The sequence below is a fragment of the Linepithema humile genome, chromosome 7 (genome assembly GCF_040581485.1).
Source record: "Linepithema humile isolate Giens D197 chromosome 7, Lhum_UNIL_v1.0, whole genome shotgun sequence".
NCBI classification, from domain to species: domain Eukaryota; kingdom Metazoa; phylum Arthropoda; class Insecta; order Hymenoptera; family Formicidae; genus Linepithema; species Linepithema humile.
Genome location: NC_090134.1, coordinates 8258552 through 8271036, shown reverse-complemented (window position 1 = coordinate 8271036; position 12485 = coordinate 8258552). Strand labels below are relative to the sequence as shown.

At 43.5% G+C, this 12485-nt stretch overlaps 1 protein-coding gene and 1 long non-coding RNA gene across 2 annotated transcripts in view; one reads left to right on the top strand and one right to left on the bottom strand.

The window, feature by feature from the left end:
• The first annotated feature begins 1165 nt into the window (after positions 1–1165).
• The window catches only part of sv (shaven), a 154951-nt gene continuing 143631 nt past the window's right edge, over positions 1166–12485 (top strand). The window contains exons 1-2 of the mRNA XM_067359862.1: positions 1166–1951; positions 2179–2230. The gene's annotated coding sequence lies outside the window, so the exon portion shown is untranslated. The remainder of the gene's footprint in view (positions 1952–2178; positions 2231–12485) is intronic.
• Positions 9481–12260, bottom strand: LOC137001019 (uncharacterized). Its single transcript, XR_010891178.1, has 2 exons — positions 11432–12260; positions 9481–11227 (listed from the first exon to the last, which is right to left on the bottom strand). It is a non-coding gene; the product is annotated as an uncharacterized lncRNA (long non-coding RNA).

Sequence of the window (12485 nt, the reverse complement as noted above, 5' to 3'; positions counted from 1 at the left end):
CAGATTTTCCACCTAAGATTGCTCCGCTTCAGATTTTTTCACATCGTCTCCATTCAATACTAGCACTTGTTTTTACGCGCACTACCGAATAAAAACCAATCCGCACATTTTGCTGTTGAAAATTTAAGTCGTTTAAGTAGTTTTGCTATGTTAAGTAATATAAAAAATGTAGATATGAGATGAAATATCACAACGCGTTTACGCACATAATTAAGCTACATAGCAACCAGAGAATATCTTTCTATATAAAATTGCACCAACTTTAAACAGCTCAAGGCATATGATGCACACAATTGTTTCAATTTCATTGCATCTTTATGGTGGAAAAAATTTTTTATTAGATATACGTATTCAAGTAAGACGAACGATGATTGTCTTGGCGATTATGCGGAGATCGCCAGATATGAACGCGCAAACGAATAACTACGTTTTATATATACATATAACCTAAGTTCGACAAACTTAAAATATTACATTAAATATATTGCATACCATCCATAACGTTGGAATTCATACTCATTGTCAGTGAGACAATGACGATCCACCGGCATCTGCGGATATTCGCGAATATACGCGGTAAATTTCTTTCCGGTAATCGCCTGTCATTTTAGTCAACACTCCCGACACAAAATTTATTCTCACTATGCACTTTTAATGGATAAAATAACGACTACGGAGCATACGTTCTCTACGCTTAGATGAAAGTACCGTAATAACTGTAATGGCAGCGAAAAAAGGTGGAAAATGGATGCAAACAATATTGCCAATGCTCTAAATTAAAAAATATCGTGCCCTTGTGGTCTATTTACATAGATGCTGTCCAACCGCGACGGTGGCGCATGGAGCGCCAATCAACTATCAATATTGAAATACGCAACGGGGTGGGAATAGAACAATCATAGAGGTCGAAAGATGGCGTGCGTAAGTAAAATAGATTGGTAGTATTGCCAATTTCCCGCATTTTTTTCCCAACCGCCATTATAATTTCTAACGGTATGTTGGATGAGACGCAAAACGCGAACGGTCCGCGATCAGTTGTATATTTTATCTGTTAAAAGCGTAAGTGAGTATCAATTTTTATCGGAAGTGTCGATTAACGTAACGGGCGATTGCCGGAAAGTATTGTTTGCCGCGAACGTTTGCGATTTTCCGCGAATTTTCCGAAATTCCCGGTGGATAGGAATCAATCGTTGGAATGAGATCATCGCGAAGTGCAAAGTCCGACGCGCGACAAATGCCATATGCGTGCCGTATATCGTTCATTAGATGTAACATTTCGGGAATATAGCTTATCGGAATTATTTCGGATAAAACATTGCTTTCGTTTTATGTACATCCGTAGCTAGCGATCTCATCGCGTTTTCGTCAATTCGAAAGTAATTGTTCGTTTTACTCGTTGGAAGTGAATTGATCGTTAGATGTCGCGTCGAATGGTGATATTCGCTATATTTTAATTTAGAGAATTGGCAGTATTGTTTATATCACAAGTGCTTCATATTCGCTATCTTTTAATTTAGAGAATTGGCAATATTGATTGCATCCATTTTCCGCCTTTTTTTCGCCGCCATTACAGTTATTACGGTACTTTCATCTAAACGCAGAGCACAAATGCTCCGTAATTAATCGTGTATTTTATCTATCAAAAGTGCGTAATAAGAATAAATTTTGTGTCGGGAGTGTCGACTAAAATGACGATTACCGGAAAATAGTTATTTTGTCGCGGATGAAAAGTGTTTTTATGTCGTGTTTACGTTCGTTTGTATTGCTCGCGACGCAAACCCGTGTTTTTCGGAAGCAAAGGTCACGGATTGATTCTCATTCGGTAGGGTGTGTATTGTGTGAAATGTTAATATTCATCGATTCCTCGATGGCGTCGACTTGGAGCAGGAATCTGAAGCTGAGTCTGAGGCAAAATCCGCAACGGATGGAGCAAATTCCAACACCTTACTTAGTGAGTATAATTATTTCTTCATTATTTAATAATTATATTTATATTCACTGAAAGAATTATCAGTACATAATTATAATATACATATATATATTTACAATTATAAGTTGTATTTATTAAACATTTACTAATTTTTATCACAATTTTTAAACAATATGTAATAATAAATACTTGTAAAATGTATGATATATAATTTATAAGAACTAAAATATATTTTAATTTCTTTTCAGGTACAGCTGAGAGAGAGAGAAGATATATATATTAAGTAGGGTGCAACAAATGGTGAGTGAATTATAATTAATATATACTTACATTATTGCACAAAATACTAACATCTGCTCTCATTTTGGTTTTCAATATTTACTATATAATTACAAAGAACTGTGCTTTGACAATCATTTCTTTGACTGTGATTTATAATTCTACAAATAAATAATAAAATACAAAATTACGTTCTTTTTATTTTAACAGAAAATTTCAATATATGCATTAGTTATGTTTAGCAATTTGTTATTTTTAAATCTAAAAATTACAAAATTTTGGAAATATTTCTATGAATATATGTATAATAAAATATAAGATAAATTATAAAATATTGAACTCTTAAAAAGTAAAATTTTGAAAATATAAATTTTACAAATATATTATACATATAAATACTCTTAATGTAATCTCAATGTACATTATTATACTTTTTGATTAATCATATCATTGAGTTTAATCGTTTAATGTTTTTATTAAAAAGCGAATGTCAAAGTACAATCTTATATGTGCAGTTTATTGAATGCGATAAAAAAAGTGGTAATTATTAATAGAATTGCTTATACAGCAATCAATATAATCGACACGTTGCAATTGATTTAATCGATCGGTTTTCTCTTTTCATTGGAAATCATAAAATGATACGCTCATTATGGCGTACACACGCTACTATTATTACTTATTTATTATTTAATACGCATAAATGTGTACAACACTGCAGTCAGAGTTATGTACAAGTATTTTAAAAGAAGATAGAAAACGCATTGATATGCGTACTGTTCTGGCTCTAGAAATCTATTTATAAACTCGTCTCGTAGTTTGTACCTCCGATACCTTCTCACCCCACCTGTTCCGTAACACTTCCTCCGGCCGAAAGGGAGGCGGCCCTCCGAGTCCGAGGTCTAATTACGACATCGCTCGCGAGCGTAACCGCCTGTGTTTTTTCAAGTGTGCTTTGTGCGCACGGGGCTGTTCTGGCGCTTCTATAAAATCGTAGCCCCTTATCGTCGTAGAGGAAACGAAACATTAAATCGACTCTCCGGTCGACGGGGGCGGGCTTGTTTCGGTGGGTGCGTCTGAGATTTCCTGTGCGGACTGTGGATGCTAGGAAAGGATGGCTTCCTATGTAAAGGGCGCGTCCTCGTGTGTGTCCTCATCGGGCGCACGATTTATTACGAATGGGAGGAGGGAGGAGAATTCGGGGAACATAAAATAATTCGCTCGTCTTCGCCATATAAATGCGAATAGATCGTCTCGTTGATTTTATCTCTACAAAGTCGTTTTTTTTTCTCTAAAATTACCACCGCGGCAATATATTTCCATAATGGGAATAATAGATGTATAAATTCGGCCTGTATATATATTTATTGCATATTTCTACCGTAGCAAAATCGTAGCAAGAGAACACACGATACATTCCGTTCTCCGCCTATCGCCTGCCCGTGTTTCTTTTCCTTCACGCTCGCGTCCTCGCGCCAATATCGCGATATCTAAACAACTTTATCATTAATGCAGCAGTAACTCCGCATTACCGGGAATTTGTATATAATGGTGCTATGTACATATGTAATATACGCCGGGCTGGCCGCACATAACGGCGATATCATAAGATACGAACCAATAGACGCGATTGTATGGAAATATGTATCTATGAATGAAGACACTTTCATTTATGAAACCAGATACTTATGTACCGGACACGGGCGTTGTAACATCCTGCTATTATGTGTCCTTACCTACCTATTCGTCCTCTTTCTCTCTCCTCTCTCCCTCTCTCTTCTCTCTCGCTTTTTTCTCTCTCCTCATTCTTTCGCTCTGACTCTCTCCCGAACCCATCTTTAACGTCTATCGTTCATACAGATTTTATTGCGTTGTGCCTATCGTATTGATGTATATAATTCCGTCAGAATCGTGCATTTCTCTCGCTGTTTTCCGCAATAAGTAGATAACGCAATCCGCAATCCGTTTCTACGAGTTGCATAATTTCTTCTTCGGGAACCGAATATTTGCAAGGCCTCTGCCGACGAGACGGTCGATGATAAACAATTTTTATAATTAGCATCAATTCGATATATCGCAATATCGAGTTGGACACCGTTGGAATTTTTCGCAAGAGCTTGACTTCGGTTCTAACATCGCTCGCGTGAAGGGCTTCCACGATACGCTCGTAGGAACTGCGAGTCGACGGAAACGACGTGCAACCCTTTCGTGGAGGAGGTGGACGCGGAGAAAGAGGCCGGCGAACAGATAGCAGAAGGGAAAGGAGAGAACGAGGCTGAATGCGCCGACTGTGACGCTCTTTCCGGTCAGGTGCCGCCCTGACGATCCTTCTCCTTCCAATTTTCACGTCGAGATCCACTCGCTCATTCATTCGCTGTTTTGCCTTCCTTCATCCTTCGTCCGGACGTCGTTTGCCGTCTCCTCCTCCTCCTCCTCCTCCTCCTCTCTCCCGAGAAAAACTAGCAGGAAAAGGCAGGAAACGGATTGTTTCTAAATGTAGATCAGGAGGGTTTTTTTCGAACAGCGATGGCGGGAAGAAACGATATTCGGTATCCCGCCTCGGCGAAGCAGCAGATGTAGATGCTCGTCGACGTCACGCGCAATAATTGGATCACAATTTCGATTCCCGATTATGTCAACGGCGTTTTGTGAAGTCTATCGCGTAGGTATTCGCGGCGCATCGCGCGCGAACGTTCTTATTTCACTGGTCAGCGAGATCGTATCTGATTGTTAATATCAGGATGAAGACAGTCTCGGCGCTTCTTTTCTGTTTACCACATTATTACTCCGCGGCGTAATTATCGCGCTGCCTCGGGAGGCCATTGTCACAATGGACGTCCGGAGTTTCCCTACGATTATCGTACCGAAAATCTCTTCGTGGCCGAGCTCCTCATCGACTTCCTGCCGACGATGGACGATGATTATTTGTCGCAACGGCACGGTAGACGCGCGTGTAAAAATATGACACCGGCAACTTTATCTCATCCATTGTCTATTATATTCGTAGCTCGTGTCAAACATAATGACAAAATAACGACTTACGCGTACGACTGTCGCAACGAGTTTAATGTATCCTTTATTAAGGTCTAAAACAATATGTTAAAAAGAAGGTTAGAAGAATTATTCGCTATTTCGAGCGACACTCGACACTCGTCACTGCGCTATTGTAACATTTTTTCGTCCTCTCGCATCGCATCGCGGATTATTATTGTCAAAGTGTTAATCTTTTCCTCTCATCTAAATTCTCTTTGAGCTATGCGAAGTGTCTTCGCGGCGCATCGTAATTACGATCACAGATGTTTCGTTCGAATTCTAAAGAACTAATTTTCGCGCTCGTGCCTCTGTATGCCGGGTCATCTTCACCGCGGTCGTTATTATTAAATAAAACCAGCAAGTCCCCGGCGTTAGCATACAAATAACTTCCATTTCACAACATCATCATCGAGTCACCGTCAACGCACACGATACGATCGACTTCGGTATCGTTAATTAATCCCGCACTAGCTTATCCCGCGTGGCGCATCGCGACCGCGGTTTCCTGTTTGTTATAGCGTCATCGTTTTTAATTCTAGAGGAATGGCATGAACAATACGTATCATGAAATGCGTTTTTACGCTATCGAAGCTCTCTCGATTGCTCTTAAAATAAAAAATGCAAAATTTTAGGCTCTTTTAATTCGACTTTTTTCGAAATGCCACGCGGATTTCTGACACAGGCGAGGTTTGTTTGTCTTTTATATTTTCTCATTTACGTGAAGTTAATCAATGTGATTCCTTTCTCAAATACAACAGTACCGTTCCCCGGTTCGCCACGTTATCATCATCGCGAGCGTGATAATCTGCATTGCGCGCGGTCGGGGCCGGGGCTGTAGTTTCTCCGCGATTATCCTACCGAAAAATCTCTCGCGCTCTTCCTCCTCGCCCCGTACACACACGCCAGCCGGGGCCAGTCGTCGTCGACTTCCTGTGCCCGCCGGTGGACAATGACCAGCACTTGCCGCAATGGCAGAGAGCGGCGGGGCAGACGCGCTCCTAATATCTGTTCGGCCGATCTAGTTCGCGGAAGCCGCCGTTATTGTGGCACTCCAGGTATGCGTGTGTGCGCACACGCCGAACCGTATACACACACTCACATACACACCCATACATGCAACATACAGGGTGTATCAGGAAACGATCATCACGCGATTTCAACATTCCGTAATTTACGGCGAGTACGAAGCTTCAGACGCGACGTCAAATACTGTATCGTCAAATTAATTTGCGAAGGCTTGCTTGAAAAAAAAATGCAACAAAGTTTAGAGCATCCTCGTTTCAACGACGCGGATTTATCCATCCTACATGAACTGGCGTAAGGTACACGTACGCATGTACGCGTATCGGCGGGGACCCGCGGCGTGTGCGTGCGTCGGCGGAACGAAGAGGCCCCAACGTGGCGTGGCGTCGGAGAACGACGAGAAGGAGGAAGGGCGGGAGAGGGACGAGGGGGAGGAACACCTCCGGAGAGCCTCTCTGGAAGGAGGATATGATGGCTCGTGGCGTTATGCTCCGCGAGCTGTTATGCTCCTCGGGCACCACCGGACCATAAGCGAGGCTACTTCGCTCCGGCGCAACAGCCGCCACGTTTCTCGTTATATCAACGCATCGGCGTCGGCCAAGCAAAGTTCGCGCGCGAGAACCTTTTTATCGCACGCGCTGAGCGCGTGCCTTTTTTTCGCCGGTAAAAAAAACGCAAGCGACATGGAAAAATCTTTCTAACGATTCGTAGAATATGAATGCGACTCGCAACTTGGAATAGCTGATTCTTTAATTCAATTTAAAGAACCGCTAATTATTCTTGATCGGAAAGAATGGTTGCGTCACTGATATTAATATCTTAAAGTAAATCTGGCCTTCGAGAAGTTGAACGTATTTCTTTTACGAGGTATATTGAATATATACAGAGTTGTATGAATGAACATAAATATATAACGATCGCGAGTGACGCACGATGGTTGCGACACGGTGGAAAAAAAAAGAATTGTGTTCTTCCTATTGTTAGGCATGCAATCACGAACGTGTCGTTATCGCGCGCGATGTGTATACATACGTGGCGCAACGCCGCGAGTGCGACGCTCGTCTGATTTCTCGACGCCCGCCTTCACCGGATGCAGGCGCCAATGCATCTAGGCACGAGCCACTCGGAGCTGTATGTGCCGCGCCAAGCGATTGTCGATAAATCATATTTTTTTCCAATAATTTCACAATTTACTACCGCGGTAGTTCTGATGGATAACAGCCCCTGCATATATTACAGAAAGTGCAATAGCGCACTGAATCGATTATCTCTTTTCCTCTTTCTGCTCGATATAGAGAATATTTTTAACTCTTGAATGAACATGAAGTAGATGCCATCTCAATGCTGATTTGTTAGGTTGATTTAACGAAAATTTATTATTCCTCGTATTTCCATCATCTGTTTATTACCGTCCAAGATTTTAACATTTTAATTTTATATTGTGCCAATTCTATTGCAAATTATAAAATTTTAATATCCAATCACGAATATTCCATTGATTGAAAGCGAAGAGCTGAATGATCGTTGATTTTTTTCTCATGGTTACTCTCGGAGACCCGTCTTCTCGTCTTCTTTGAGAGACCCCGAACTACGCGCCTCACCGTCGTCACGCTACGCGTAATTCCCGGCAGAGTCGGACGCCAATGGATCTAGGCACGAGCCACGAGCGTCGAATATGCCTCGCAGTCTCTGACCCGCAGTTCCTCTCAGGGCTACGGTCTTCCGAGGAGGAGGAGTGCGATGAGGGCCCCGAAGGAGGCAGGCGAAAGGGGGTTGGGAGGGCGACCGGGGGAGCAGGTTAGCGTTCAGCATGCGTAAGGAGCTTCGAGGCATTATACTCGCGAGGGGCCCCCGCGAGGCCGGGCTGAAACGAGCGAATAAGAAAGTAGCTAAAGTCTTGGGACGGCGAGGGGGCGGCAGAGGTTGGCGGTGGTTCCTCCTGAGGCGGAAGAGGGCGAGGGGAAAGAGAAGGGAGAGAAAGAGAGGGTCCGCTTGCCACGCGCTGTCTTCTCTTTCTCCTTCGCCTTCACTTCCTCCTTTCCCTCCCTCTGCTCCCTACTCATCTACTTCCCTCAATCTACCTCCCTCCTTCCGTCTCTCCTTCACTTTTTCTCTCCCTCTTCCCCTGCCCTCTTTCATCCACCTCGTGGGGGGGACGATCATCTTCCGTGCCGCAATATGTAACAACGACTCGTCACACTCTGCTTGCCGGCGCACAGGATAATTGCCCTCATTATAGTTATTTAAAAAGCGCGCACCGCGTGCGCGAACGCGCGCCGCCGCCTTCTCCTCCTCCTCCTCCGACGCGATTGAGCCGCCGATATAAAGACGCTGCCGAGCGCGAATTAATCGAGGGGGATGTTGGCCGGGAGGAAAAAAAATATGCAGGCAGTCGCGCGACCGCGCGCGCTTCGTCAGTGGTAGCCGCTGATTTCTGCCTCCAAGAGACAAACATGTTCTGCTTCGGGAGCTTTGTATGAGAAGATGTAAGAAGTTGGACCGGGACGACACGCGAAAGATAAGAATTGCTCGGAATAACGGTCAACCCGTGGCGTTTAATCCATTTTCCGAGCTTTCTCCGCGAAGAGGATAATAATTAGACGTAGAGGATAATTCTCACATTTGCCTCACACAATTTTCACGTTCATACTCGCAATGATTCTCGTTAAACATGCAATTTCGCGAAGATAACGAGGGGAGGGCCGTTTCCAGAAGGAATGTTAAATAAGCTTTATCCCGGTTTAATAGACGAATATGATAAGCTGGCGAAATACTATCTTTACTGCGTGCCGCACTTTACGAGCGGCCGCGACGTCGTTATTTTTTAACGAAGAAGAGCCAAAGAGGAGGCAAGCATGCTCCTGATTTTCTGGTCTGGTTGGGATTATGGTGTTGCAGCATGCGGCGCACATTGCTATCTTGGATACAGAAGTGCCGGAATGCGCGTTTATTAGCGGTCGCGGACTTTAATGTAGCGGCGGCGGCGGCGAATCATCGGGCGTACTGTATTTGCACAGTAGGTACCGTTTTATATAACGGTAGGCAAGCTGGAAAAAAAACGACGGGGTGCGTGATAATTAAGTCAGCATCGTTAAGCTGACTATTTTTGCTTCTTTCTAAGTGCCAGATTAATTCTAAAATTAGAAATGAGGAAAATAAATTCAAACTTATGGCAATAATTAAGAAAAAATAGTGAAAAAATAACATAGGACTCATAATAATAATAAAAGTATTTATTTTTTCGTGACATCTTTAAAATCAGAGTCGATCATTTCGCATCGTTGGTAACCGCGCGGTTGCGATGCGCAACACATGTCCGATGATAAACGGCGGTGTCGAATTAAAGCGAGCGCGATAAATGCGATTATTTTTGGTACATTCGGGAACGATAAAAGCCACCGGTTCTGTGCTTTCTAAATATGTTTGCCGCTCATCGAGCAGCAGATTTATGTTTACCCGCGCGTTAAATGTATCGGATCGGTGATGGGAAATTCATATTTATTCGCGGCCGCGTATGTGCAATCTCGCCGCAACGAGCGCGCCGGAAACCGACAGTCAGAAACGCTAACTTGCACATCGGGATCCTATGTTTTTGTCAAGATTCTAGTCGGCAGCTATCTTTTACGTTTCAAATATAATTTTTATTATCGCGAGAAACTCTCTCCTGCCACTGCGATAGCATTTGATAATTGCTGTTTGATCAATTCGCGTTATATCGCCATTGAAATATTAAACCAGTCATCCATGTTAAGCACATTACCGTACCTTTAATTTCTCGCTATCTAAGATAGTTTCTTTAACGTATACTCGACTTTGATTCGCGCACTGATAAAGTTATATCGAAGTAATATTTTTACATCTAATCTGAAATGTGCAAAAGACGAAAGCGTCTTTGCGAATGAAGATCAAAATGCATCGCGAGTATTCTTACTCGACGGAATCGTGAGGACGATACCGTTTTGATAAACATTTCACGAGATACAAAGCGGCATTGCCCGAGATACAAACGTAAAAACCGCGTGTAGGAATACATACACGGCGTATATACGCCGTGGGCATTTGTTGATGATTTGAAACCACATTAGATTACGGCGGTCCGCTTTAACCAGACATTATCATCGTGAGAATTTTTCCATCTTCCTCGTATTTTTATACACGAGGTTTATATATATTTTTTTTTCATACGGCATTACTGTGTATAAATCTTAATATTAACGAGATTAAAAACTAGGATTAAAATTATTTTTATTAAGTTGTTAAAATTATATGTGTATTATGCCGATAATTTGAATCGCAATTTGATTTATCTATTTTTTTTATGTTTCCTCGTTCGATAAGTCGGTGAAAAGCCCTGTTATTCAATCTCTTAATAAGCCTATTATTTGACTCTCGGAATTCATGCCCAGGCGCGGATCCCCTAAAGCGCGTGCATTTGCATACACTTAAACCGTACGCAACCGCGTACGAACCGCATCTAGGAATCGTCCGCGGCGATTCCGACCGCAATCGAAGATACGAAGTTACAGATACCGTACGACGCGACTGCGGGGCACGCAGGTGGTAGATTTTCCGATCTGGTCCCCCGTGCCGCGCGCGCACGCGGCCGCGATCCGTTCGTCACCGGGGTACTTTTCGAGTGCGCGCGGCCGCGGGGCGCCCGGTCCGTCGATTGTTCACGACGCAGCACGCGCAGCAATGAAAGCTCGACGGCACGAGCGAAAAGCCTGTGAGGTAGACATAAATAAATAGGCGGTGGGTGTGGTTGGTTGGAGGCCGCACACATGGCGTCGTGACCCGTCGTCTCCGCTCGTGGCCAGCTCAAGTTGCGCCTCGCGGAATGCCGCTCCCGCCGCGCGCAAAACCGGGCCCTTTCGGTATCGCGGTTAAACGCAGTTTCATGTAGATTCCGGCTTCAAGCTGCGTTCTTCAATATTATCGACTCTTCGCGTTTGGGCTGAGATTCTGAAAAAAACGGAGAACATCTGATTTTTATTCGATAATAAATAAAAGTCGAAGAGCAAAAATTGTATAATTATTTAGCGTATTATAATTTATCCGCGTTTTACAAAATGTTACAACAGATAGATGAATAAAATTGCTTGCACACACGTTATACCGTTTCAACGGACTCCTACGACAAAGAATAAGCTTTTTTCGGATATTTACGAAGCGTATCGGGGTCAGATTGGGGCTCTATAGCAGCGATGAGCGAGGGTTGATCCGGAAATTCAGGAGGCTACAAGCACGTGCAATGCTGTTCATGACTTAACACGGTGCTTGGCTCCGGCCGCAGCGCTTCGGCTTTGGCGGTTGAGACTGTCGGTACACAATGCCGCATTGTTTCGTCGTTGTAGCCATCTAGTCGGTAGCCTGATGCCGAGAGCCGTTGTTTATTATTCTTCTTCGCGCAACAAAACAAAATATCCGCGTTATATTATCCGCGCTCTTCCTGCGAGTCCGTGGTCGAACCAATTTCCCATATAAAATCCGGCGGACCGATACTCCCGTCGTATTTTCAGGCGGTGCACGAAGCAACATGGGAGACGACGGCGTGCTTCGTGCAGGCCTCGTTGTAGAAAACTGATGCCTCGGAACAGATAAATAGATAGATAGAGATCTCTACATTGTTATATATATGCCATGTTTCACGAAACTAACAGTTACAATGCTAGATTGAGGAAAGAATATATTAGCGGTGTTATAAGTTGTTTCACAAAACTAACAGAGTTAGAATGCTGGTTGGGAAAAGAATATATTAGCGATATTACAGGCCGAAAAAAGAGACGTCTGAGGAAAAAGGTGGAGAAAGAAATGATCTAAATGCGCCGAATGGAGAGCTCGAATGCGAAGCGAGATATCGAGAGAGGCTTTATGCGACTCACATTTCACGCGTATTTTCCTTCGCGTCCTACATGCGAATCGAAAGAGGCCATCCATCCACCTCTCGTACGATGCCAAGTTTCCACTTTCATGGATGGCTGCCGTCCAGCACGCGCGCGCGCGCGCGTTACGATTTTATTTTCGTCGTCAGCAACGCGACTTGTATTTTGCGAACAATTATTACGTACAGTTTAGATGGAAAGTTTCCTTTCTCCGAAAGTGCCGGACGGGGCGAAGAACTGTCCGCGGATGGTGTTTCGTTATGCCAGCAGTGAAAGTCACGAGATTCGATCTCCGATCAGCCTTGGCACGATTAGATGCGAATCGAATTTTGTACGAT